Genomic DNA, 10,426 nt, shown 5'->3' with positions numbered 1-10,426 from the left:
AAGCCGCCATGAAAAATAGGATGTTTCTAGCTAGAAGTAAATATCGTCTTTCAATCCGTTCAACCCTTGGCACGCCTTCACTAGAATTGGTAGCACGTAGTGGTCAACTTCGGTGACCAAAGAAAAATAAAAGAGACAACAAGCAACGCAAACACACAAACGAAATAATAATAACTGCCGTCGAAAGTTTTTATGTCCCAAAACTATGATAGGATTACGAGGGACGCCGTATCGGAGGGCTCCAAAAATTTTGGACACATGAATATTCATACAGGGGTTTCACGTAACTTTAACCAGAGTTTAAAAATATGCCCGAAATTTAATTACGACGCGAACAAATGCATGTTGCTCCCCGTTGCCTGGAGTTAGTCCGACAATTTTTTGTGTTCTCAAATATTGTTTAATTAACTAACTTTTCAAGAGACGAAGATAGATGAGAAATTTCAATGAGAAAGTTGTAGATCCGTTTACAAAACGTCCGATGAGATAGTTTTGAACTTTGTATCTGTTAGGTACTAGTGTTTTTCTGCTAATTACAAATTCCCTCGAAATACAAAAAATGCCACGTGGCGAACCCGCTCGTGCGCCAGTGCGCGCAGTGATTCTAGTGCTCCCTAACGTTCCGCTTACGAACGACAATGACATTTGCCCCATTGTGCTGTCTCGGCATGGCCGCAACGATGGTGGTGGCTTTACGATGAACACTTTTTGCTATCGACCACAAAAACGATAACCGCTGTGACTGCTTATCGCTGTCATGAACCGGTGCGAGTAAAGCGTGTCGTTCATACGAGGAACGTTAGGGAATACTACAATCAACGTGCGCACTGACGCGCGAGCGGGTTTGTCACGTGGTATTTTTTTTTGTATTTCACGGGAATTTGTAATTAGCAGAAAAACACTAATACTTAAAAGATATAAAGTTCAAAACAATCTATTTGCACGTTTTGCAAACCGATCTACGACTTTCTAACTGAAATTTTTTATTCATCTTCCTTCCTGAAAAAGTTAAACAGATCTAATTAAACAATATTTGAGAACACAAAATATAGTCTAAATAACTTCAGGCAATGGTGAGCAACATGCATTTGGTCGCGTCGTAACTACGTGTTCCAGCATGTTTTTACACTCTGGCTTTATGTTACTTGTATGTAACTCTAGTTAAATGCAAGTATTATTGTTTGAAACTCTACGCCACCGTCGATCTGCTTGCTTCATGTGGAAATGAAAAATTTCCCTAGATGATGACAAACTTCTTTTTTTCCCCTATATACAACCGAAATTCTCTAGATCTAGGGAAATTTTCCTAGAGCTGGCAGCACTGCCCTGTAGATACACGGGCCTTAAGCATTTCGCCTCCACCAATAGGTGGCCGCGACGACCGGAGTTCGATCCCGCGACCATCAGATCAGCTGTCCAGCACCATGACCTATAGACCACCATGGTGATTAAAAAGAGTACTCGGCGTAAATGCCATGCGCCACGCTGAGCGTGATGAGTGGAATCGACATCAAGATATTCTGTGGGCATAATTTTTGAAAATGGGGTAGTCTGTCGAACGACGACGAACAAGTTGATCTGGTTTCTTGCATTTATGTCATATCTAATCGTAGCCATTGCTTCCGTGGATAACATTTTGTCGGGTACAATGCAAAGTAGGAATACAAGGCTGTGAGAAGGATTTGGAGCATACAGAGGGGCACTAGCTGACTTCCCAAAAGAAAGAAAGAGAGGAAGAAAGAAAGAAAGAAAGAAAGAAAGAAAGAAAGAAAGAAAGAAAGAAAGAAAGAAAGAAAGAAAGAAAGAAAGAAAGAAAGAAAGAAAGAAAGAAAGAAAGAAAGAAAGAAAAGAAGCGCACGGGAGAAGGCCTCGGTGTATTTTTTCGCAGGGAAGCCGATGAGCCGTATAGAGGAGCAGCTCCGCACATATTTGACGCATTTGTCAATGCCGCGAAAGGCCGCCACAAGGAAGCATGGTCCTCCGACCGAGCAGCCCAACCGGAGTCGCGCATCGCAGTCGCTGTGCACACACCAGCCGCTATGGTTTTGTTTTCTCCCTTCGCGCACGGCTGGCCGGATCGGTTGCCACTGATCGATGCCGACGTATTAAAGGAAACTTTTTGCCCGCCCGAGACATTTGTACGAATCGAAGCGCACTCCTCGCGGTACTCCGCATACATCTTTTTTTTTTCTCCTCGTATTTTCATGTGCTCGAGATGTGCCAGTGCAACCATTTTTCGCAGAGTCAGTTATTCAAGGGTTTCTTTCAGGAATAGGACCATTTTATAGTTGGCCTACATATACAAGAGTTTCATAAAACACCGGGCTGAATAATGTCCGCCTCCATGGCAACGTGATCAAAGAGTTCGGCTGCTGACCAGAAAGTGGCGGGTTTCGTCCTGGCCATGGAGACATCGTTTTGATATCTGCGGAATCCTAGAGTCCCGTGTAATCTGTAATGTCAGTGCATGGCAATAAGATGCCAGATAGTCAACGTTTCCGTTGTCTTCCACTACAGCGTGTGGCGTGATGATACCGTGGCTTTAGGAATGTAGCTGGAGCCGGCGTATCGACAAGAGGATTTGTCTTCGTCAGTGTAGCTAAGGCTTTCATCAGCAACATGTTTTAAGCAGTAGCTGCCCTGATACATCGGCTGCTGGTGACTTTTGATTTTTCCAAGTTGAAGCTTTCACCTTTTCCTGAGGTTCTCTGTTGAGGCGAAAGCATGCGATCACCTAATTAAAAGCCAAAATTGACCTGTCAGTGCCAGCTCGAGTGTTGAAAAAAAATCGTCATCATGTTACGAGGTCACCATATCAGGTCATTATGACGTTGCACATCACCAAAATTTGTGACGTCATCGTGAACCTGTTCGGGTAAACGTGCATCGCGGTACTCCGTTCCCGGTCATTTGTTTCTGTCAGAGTGCACGATTACCCGTATGCGTTATATATACCAATTCGCCCAGATCGCTGTATTAGTCGATGATGAAGTCACTATGGTGTCACGTAACGGGACCTCACGTGACATCTTCACTTGCTGAAAGGTGGGCCGATGACGAAGGCGCTGCAGAACAGCTCTTTCATATTTAGCGGCCCCAGCAGAACCGTGTTAGGAGCAGGAAGTTTTCGAAGAAGAAGGGGAGGGGTTAATACATTGAATGAACAGAAAAAAAAAGAGAAGAAAATGGCTTTTGCCTTGGAGTAATTTTAATTGATTGCGTAGGGGACCTTGTAAGGATTCACTTGGCTTAAAATAAAGAAAAGGCGAACACCTACATTGTGTAGAGAATCAAGATAATAAGCCTAAAATCAAACATCTTGGCTGACTCGGTAGAGAATTGAGATTCGAAGTTTTGTCGGGAAGGACATCTCGGTGACAAACGGCGATGTCATAACATGGCGGCAGCGAACGGTGGGAATCGCGCGTGGGCATTCGCGTGCCCGTATTGACCACCGCGGCGTATACCGCCCTCGGCAAACCGTCCGGCACAAAATGCAAGACGCGGCCGCTTTGCGCCACACGCACAAACGCGAGACACCAAAAAGCTGCCGCGCCTGGAAATCCCGCGAAAACAAGGCGATGGATCCGTGGTCCGTGCCGGAGAAATGGAAGAGACCATAGCCGCGGGAAGGTGGAGAGGAAAGAACACCGCAGCCGGCGCAAGGCCCGCACCCCGGGTCGCGGAAGCAGAACGATTGCTACCGGGCCGTATCGAATAAAGAAGAGCAAGCGGGTTCGCCTATTCAAGCGGCTGTGATTGAAACCTCCCGGCGTTGGCGGGTGCAGGTTTCGCTTTCCCGGAGCCCCTGCAACAGCGGTTATTCCCCCCACCACCCCTCCCGTGACTCTTCACGGTGTATACCGTTTCTGCTGTCACTGAAGGCTGCGTTTCTCGGTGCTTTCTGCTGGACTGGACTCTAGTGGATGCGTGTTTGTAAATTGCGTGGTGTGAGTTAGTGAGTGAGTTAGTGAGTTAGTAAGTGAGTGAGCGAGCGAGCGAGCGAGCGTGTCTGTACGCATGTTTGTGTGCATCTGTGGGTTCGTTGTGTGGGGGTGGATGGGTTTCTGAGTGCGAACATGGTTCAGTATCCTTGTCATTTTTCTCTTACTTTCCTTGTTGAAAACGCGAGGTATTCGGTTACCTCGCAAATAAATCAAGGTGATGAACGTTTTCTTTATTATCGAAGTTTAGTAATAATGTAGAAATTGTTTCGTATAGACACTCGGTACTATACATAAATGATAATAATGTTATAGAAAGATCAGATGTACTGACGGTAACAGGGGTACATCGCATTCCTTCGCAGGATAACTTCCTCGGTGAATGGGCCTGGAAAAAAAAATTTACGAATGACATCACCGTTGCCGCTACAGTTAAGATAAAAGAAGCGAACCACAAATAACCATTGGTGGAATGAAAGCAAGTATGGGTGCGCGTGTAAGACACGCCGTGAAGAAACACAGGCGCTTTGTGCTACAAAATGGAAAACGAAGCTCCCAGAAAGTCTTCGATGCCTTGAATGAAAGTGAAAGCTAAAAAAAAGTAAAAAAGAGGAAGGGAGAAGAGGGCTAAAAATAGGAAGAGGACGCGGTGACACTGCATGGGCCGCAACACAAAGGGCGATCTCGTCTCCTGCGGTGATTGAGGATACGCGGCTGACTCGAACGACAGGCGATATTACAAGCGGTACCGCTGCGACAGACCGCCAAACGGGTCACCTGAGACCCATACCGAGCTGGGCCAATTTTCCAGATGCGCAGGGTCTCGCTCTTCCGCCCCGCTTCGATAGATACGTGCACTATAGAAGCGGCCAGCGACGAGGCCAGGAAGACACCCTTGCGCCTCAACCGACGAATGGTGGATAGATGCGTGCAGCAAAGCGGCCACCGAATCTGGCAGCGACGCTTCCCAGCATATATATCACCAATCTGCGACTAGATACGTGCAGTATGGTGGCCTCCGTGTTTTTCAAGAAGGGATTCCTGCACCGATGTACACAAGCAAGTTGTGAAGCTATCCGGTAGCGTAACATGACCACGAACTAATTGGCACGTAATAATCAGGGTGCGGTAAATGCAGCCGTAACCCATGGTGAAGGTGTGTTACGGTAGAGTAGATGAAATAGCCCGCGGTTGGCTCCATGGTTAGCCTTATATAGAAGATACTCAACTTTTCAAAAAGCTGAGTCAGCTGTTCGTATTCATTCTTATAGACAGTAGTGTGCAAAGACGTATACAAGAGGTCAAGACACCACTTTCTTGGTGTCAAGACGATGGTGTCAACAGACCACCTACTACTTGTTTTAGAATCAATTCTATTTTTTTTTGTATAGCCCGACCGCAGTCCTCGGGATTTACTCATTGCACACATTATCTGAAGTGTAGACCGTGTGTACAACGTTCTAAGGCATCCTAGTTCTGTAGCGTACAATAGCAAAATAAAAAGGGCAGGGAACAAAAAAGAAAAGGGGATGCTACCGGAGGTTGAGAACAGATATAAAAAGGGGAAAGGGTTGACGAGCTTAACCTGCGTGTATCGTCCTCAGGGGCAATTGCGTAGTTCACCAAGGCGGCCAGCTCTATTATACTATACATAAGACGATTTCCGCTGGTGCAGCCATTCGCAAAAAGCGGCGGCTGCTTCGGTGAGCCTCATGGTAAGGCGTTTGGCAAACACGTATTCTTCGTATTGGATGAAATGGTCATTGTCTCGCATACCGTCCTAAAGGACGGTATGCGAGACAATGATTATTTCGCTTTTGTTTTCTTGTTAGTAGGTGTTTACTTTTTTTTTGTCAATGCTAATAGGTCGGATTCTCGCTATGGTTCAAGAAACAATCGAAACGCAAAGACTGTCTTTTTTTTTCTTCTTTTTACGTCTGCTGACGAGCACAGGTCGGCGAACTGACTCGCGAAAAGACACTCAGACCCAGACCGAGGTGCGGGTCTTAGTCTCAATGAGTCAGGGTGAGTAATATTTCGGTGAGACTGAGTTCGAGTGAGCCTCAAGGGCAAACTGTGTTTCTTGAAGGAATCTGAGTGAGTTCCACATTCTTTGCTGTCCCACGCTGCGCACTCTAAACATTCCTTCATTTTATCTTCAGCAGCAATTTACTCTCCAGTGATGTAACTTGTGTTCTCGAAATTTTGTCGTTTGTCTGCAATGGTTGTGACAATATTTATGATGATGGTGATGGTGATAAAACAGATGGGTATGCATACGCAATGAAAAACGTCACACCGTGGAGTAATTGTTTCCCGGAAACTTCAATTTAATCTAAAAATTTATGTATTACCGCCATATCGTCCTCTAATCTGCTAATGAAACTGTTGTAGAGAACTACGCTTGAACACCATTACCCCAAATTGCAGCGTTCATTTCATTATTATCGACCCATAGACACTTACTCCGTCGTGATAGACCCGCCGCGGTGGTCTAGTGGCTGCATTGCTCGGCTGCTGATCCGCGGGTCACGGGATCGAATCCCGACTGTGCCGGCTGCATTTCCGGTGTCTCTCATAATCATAAGTGGTTTTGGGATGTTTTATTTATTTACACATACTGTTGGCCGTTATGACCGTAACAGGGTGGGTAAAGTAAACATAAAACAAAATAAGTACAATGTATTGTAATAAAGACCGAATTTTAAAAAATACACAAAGGAAAATTATCTAAACGCTGTTAATAAAAACGTACATACATATATTGTGATGGTGGTATAGAATGCAATATGAAGTGACTATGCGATGTTTTTTCGAACAACATGGCAATATATGTACAATACTATACCAACACTCAATGTTCACGACATATTTTTGATGCACTTTTCAAAGCTTTCTATGCTCTTCGAATTCAGCACCGGCACTGGCAACTCATTCCACTCTTTTATCGTTCGTGGAAAAAAGAAATACGCGTACACATCAATATTGAATTTAGGAACCGAGAACACAAATTGATTGCATGATCTGACATTGCTTGAAGGCCTGGCAACAAGATAGGCTTTAGTTTCAATATTAAGGTGTTCTTTTGATAAGAAAAAAAAAGACATTTAAGTCGACCGACTTTCCGGAGATGAGCCAGCGTAAGCAATGCAAGCCACCGAAGCATTTCAGAAACGGAGGCACTTCGTGAATAACGCGATAAAATTAGCCTTGTGACTTTCAATTCGATTTATTAACCCCGCCAGGAAGGGGTCCCACACTGCACTGGCGTATTCTAATGTTGGCCCTACGTAGGTCAAATATGCAAGCAGCTTAACGGATGGTGTTGCTAGCTTTAGTTTGTGACGAAGGAACCATAACTTTTTTTCTGCAGCTGCGCAAGTGCTGTTCACATGTGATTTCCAATTTAGGTCGTTTGAAATGATTAAGCCTAGGTGTTTTATCGAGTCAGCTTCGTTTAGAGTTGTGCAATTCATCTCATATTGACATTTATATACATGTTTTTTTTTTTTCTGTTCGTAACTCCGACAATGACTGGTTTGGATTCATTGATTTTCATTTGTCATTTATTGGCTCATCTTTCTACGGCTCTACAGGAGCTTTTGTAACAAACCCTTTGTATCAATCAGTAACTCTGCGGTGATTAGCAGGTATAGTTGCTGACCATGTACACAAATCGAAAGATTTTAACTTCAAGCTCATGTCATGAATCGTGGCACAGATGACCCACAAAACATCGACACAGAGCAAATGTTGCGTCTATTTCGCGCAGTTCGCTTTAAAACCATTGGCTCCGCGGGATGACATTGAACATGAACTTGAATGCGATTCTATACCCTTTGTGAAATATCTTGTAAATGAAACACCTGAAGTTCTGCATTTAATTCAGTGAAAAATTTAAGTTATGTCAAAGAAAGATTCCACAGAAGTGTAAGCGGGTGTGTATTTCCACTATATAGTCGCGGACGCACACACATGGAAACACTTGAAGTTCCACAAAATCCCTTTTCATCTTTTCATACACGTCAGACGCAAAGTGTAAAGAAAAAAGAGGATAATAAAATTCCCTCACAAGTCCCACGTTTTCCTAAACCATGTACCAACTACTTTCGATCATTGGTATACCCGCACTGCTGCAGTAAAACACGTTTCACGATACTAAATTTAGGCGTAATGCCTTTAACACGCCCTCTATGGAGTGTTCAGCAAGGGAAGTAAGAATGATGAAAATTCGCCTCGCTTTTAATGTTTCAGAGATGTCTAAGGAAAAACGTATGCAACAGAAGATAAAGAGAAAAAAAACCGTCAGCACGTCAATGCGTGCTAAGAAAAAAAAATAAAGACACCGCGCATTGGAGGACAAGAAGAAAGCTGGAAACGGTGCATGATCGCGGAAGCCATGGTACCGTAGCTTGCAGCTCGGTCAGCGTTCATTCATGCAAACACGGCGGAAGGAGAAGCCATGCCGGTAGGGGCGAGTGGTTAATCTGCAAACTGACTTGAAATCATGTTTCAACCGCATTTGCAACGGGCAACGTCATCAGGCAGTTGCGTCATCGTACAGCACCACGTGAATAGCTCTCGGGAAATACTCTTTTTCTGAGCTGTGATGTGTTGCACATATATGCGTGTAATTGCCACACATCATCCTCGATCTAATAATTAGGGATATCGTACCGTCATCTTGAAAAAAGTACACGCAGTACTCCCGAAAAAAAAAGAAAGGGTGGCAGATTAAGCACACTGTGGGAGATCGATGCAGTGTGATGCAGAATGTGAGTAGCCATTGTCACAGCTTTTTTTTTTCTTTGAGCAAAGAGATAGGAGGTAGATAGCCGTATTCATGTATTTTAATTACTTTTGCGGGTAACGTAGCCAAACCCCTTCTGATCCGAAGGAAGCGGGATTGAATCCCGAAGCTGCGGTGACCGCATGTTCTATGAAGGCAAAAATGTTCGAGGTTCACGTGTGTACATAGATAGCTCGTGCACTTAGTCTTTGTTTATTGCTGTATTTTGACGTTCGTTTCGGATGTAAGGATGGATCGTCTTGAAATTCTTGAGCCTTAAAATGCTCAGGGAGATGGACTGGAACTGCTGAGCAATTGCTGAACTCCGTCTTGCGACAAGGCTGCTGTTTGCCACAAAGAGCCAAATGTGTCGTAAATGAAGCTCGGGAGAACCCGTGTGTACGGTACTACATACCTACCCCTTTCTACAATGCTGGCTGAGGCGCCAAGCGCTGCAGCTCTTGCAGACACTAGTGCCAGATTTTCCACTATAGTCTTTCCGAATCGGCGACACGCCAGGACCAGAACTGAGACACACATATATTCAAGAAATAATAATAAAATTAATAATAATAATAATAATAATAATAATAATAATAATAATAATAATAATAATAATAATAATAATAATAATAATAATAATAATAATAACAATAATAATAATAATAATAATAATAATAATAATAATAATAATATTTGGGCCTGTAAGTCCCAAAACCAAGATACTTTTATGGAAGACGCCGTAGCAGAGGGCTCCGGAAAATGTGATTATCTGGTCTTCTTTAAGGGCCAACTCCGGCGATTTTTCGACCACACAGGAGATAATAGTGCTTAGATGTTCCTCAGACAATCTTCTCACGCGCCCTATAATTGAAATGCAAAAAATTTGAAAATAATTTTTAATTACCGAAAATAACCGCAATACCGAAACCGAAAGCTAAGCGAGTGCTCTTCTACGTGTGACGTAAAAAATTGCCTGACACTGCCGGAACCTGCCTGATTCCACATAATGTCAGCCAGATGGCACCACTTGTCCACGCCGTCCGCGTCGATTGGTTCAACGCTGACGCTGTTATGGTGAATATATGGCGAATCGTGTGCGGCTCACAACGCTACACCACTTGGCACCTATCGCACGCCCACAAACACGGAAAAAGAAATCGCACGCTCAATCAAGAAAGCGCCGGCCGAACCCACACAATCCATAGCAGACAAGCAAACGCTTGTCTGCTATGGACGTCACGTCCACTAGGCAAAACTCAACGTCACACACACACTATGTTGCCGTTAATTTTGGCAAGCGAGGTGAGCCCGTTTCGAAACAAGCTCTAAAATTCATTTGAAAAGAATCTGCGAAACTCTCAAGCCTGTAATTTGGTATGAATGACGCAAACGTGCAAATGAACGTACCCAGTCAATTTCATTGAGGTCCACTGACCTCGAAAAGTCGCCGGAGTTGGCCTTTAAGGCTCACTCACTTCGCAGAGTACGCGGGCCTTCACCTCCGTCGAAATGCGACCGCCACGGCCCGGATCGAATCCATGTCCTTCGGGTCAGAAGCCGAGCACCCTCATAGGTAGCCACTGATGCACCGTGATTGACCTCTACGCAAGAATGAAGCAGAAGCAGTAATACGCCTGTAGTAATACGGAGTATACGCTCGGAGGAGCAAACAGTCTACAAATCAGTAGAA

General features: G+C 44.3%; 1 non-coding gene across 1 annotated transcript; it reads left to right on the top strand.

The window, feature by feature from the left end:
* The first annotated feature begins 1,450 nt into the window (after window positions 1-1,450).
* On the top strand, window positions 1,451-1,572 carry LOC119175143 (U11 spliceosomal RNA). The gene has a single exon (XR_005110257.1). It is a non-coding gene; the product is annotated as a U11 spliceosomal RNA (small nuclear RNA).
* The last annotated feature ends 8,854 nt before the right edge of the window (window positions 1,573-10,426 follow it).

Source organism: Rhipicephalus microplus, chromosome 5, assembly GCF_043290135.1.
Source record: "Rhipicephalus microplus isolate Deutch F79 chromosome 5, USDA_Rmic, whole genome shotgun sequence".
In the NCBI taxonomy this organism is placed as follows: Eukaryota; Metazoa; Arthropoda; class Arachnida; order Ixodida; family Ixodidae; genus Rhipicephalus; species Rhipicephalus microplus.
This window is presented reverse-complemented; position numbering and strand designations above follow the sequence as displayed.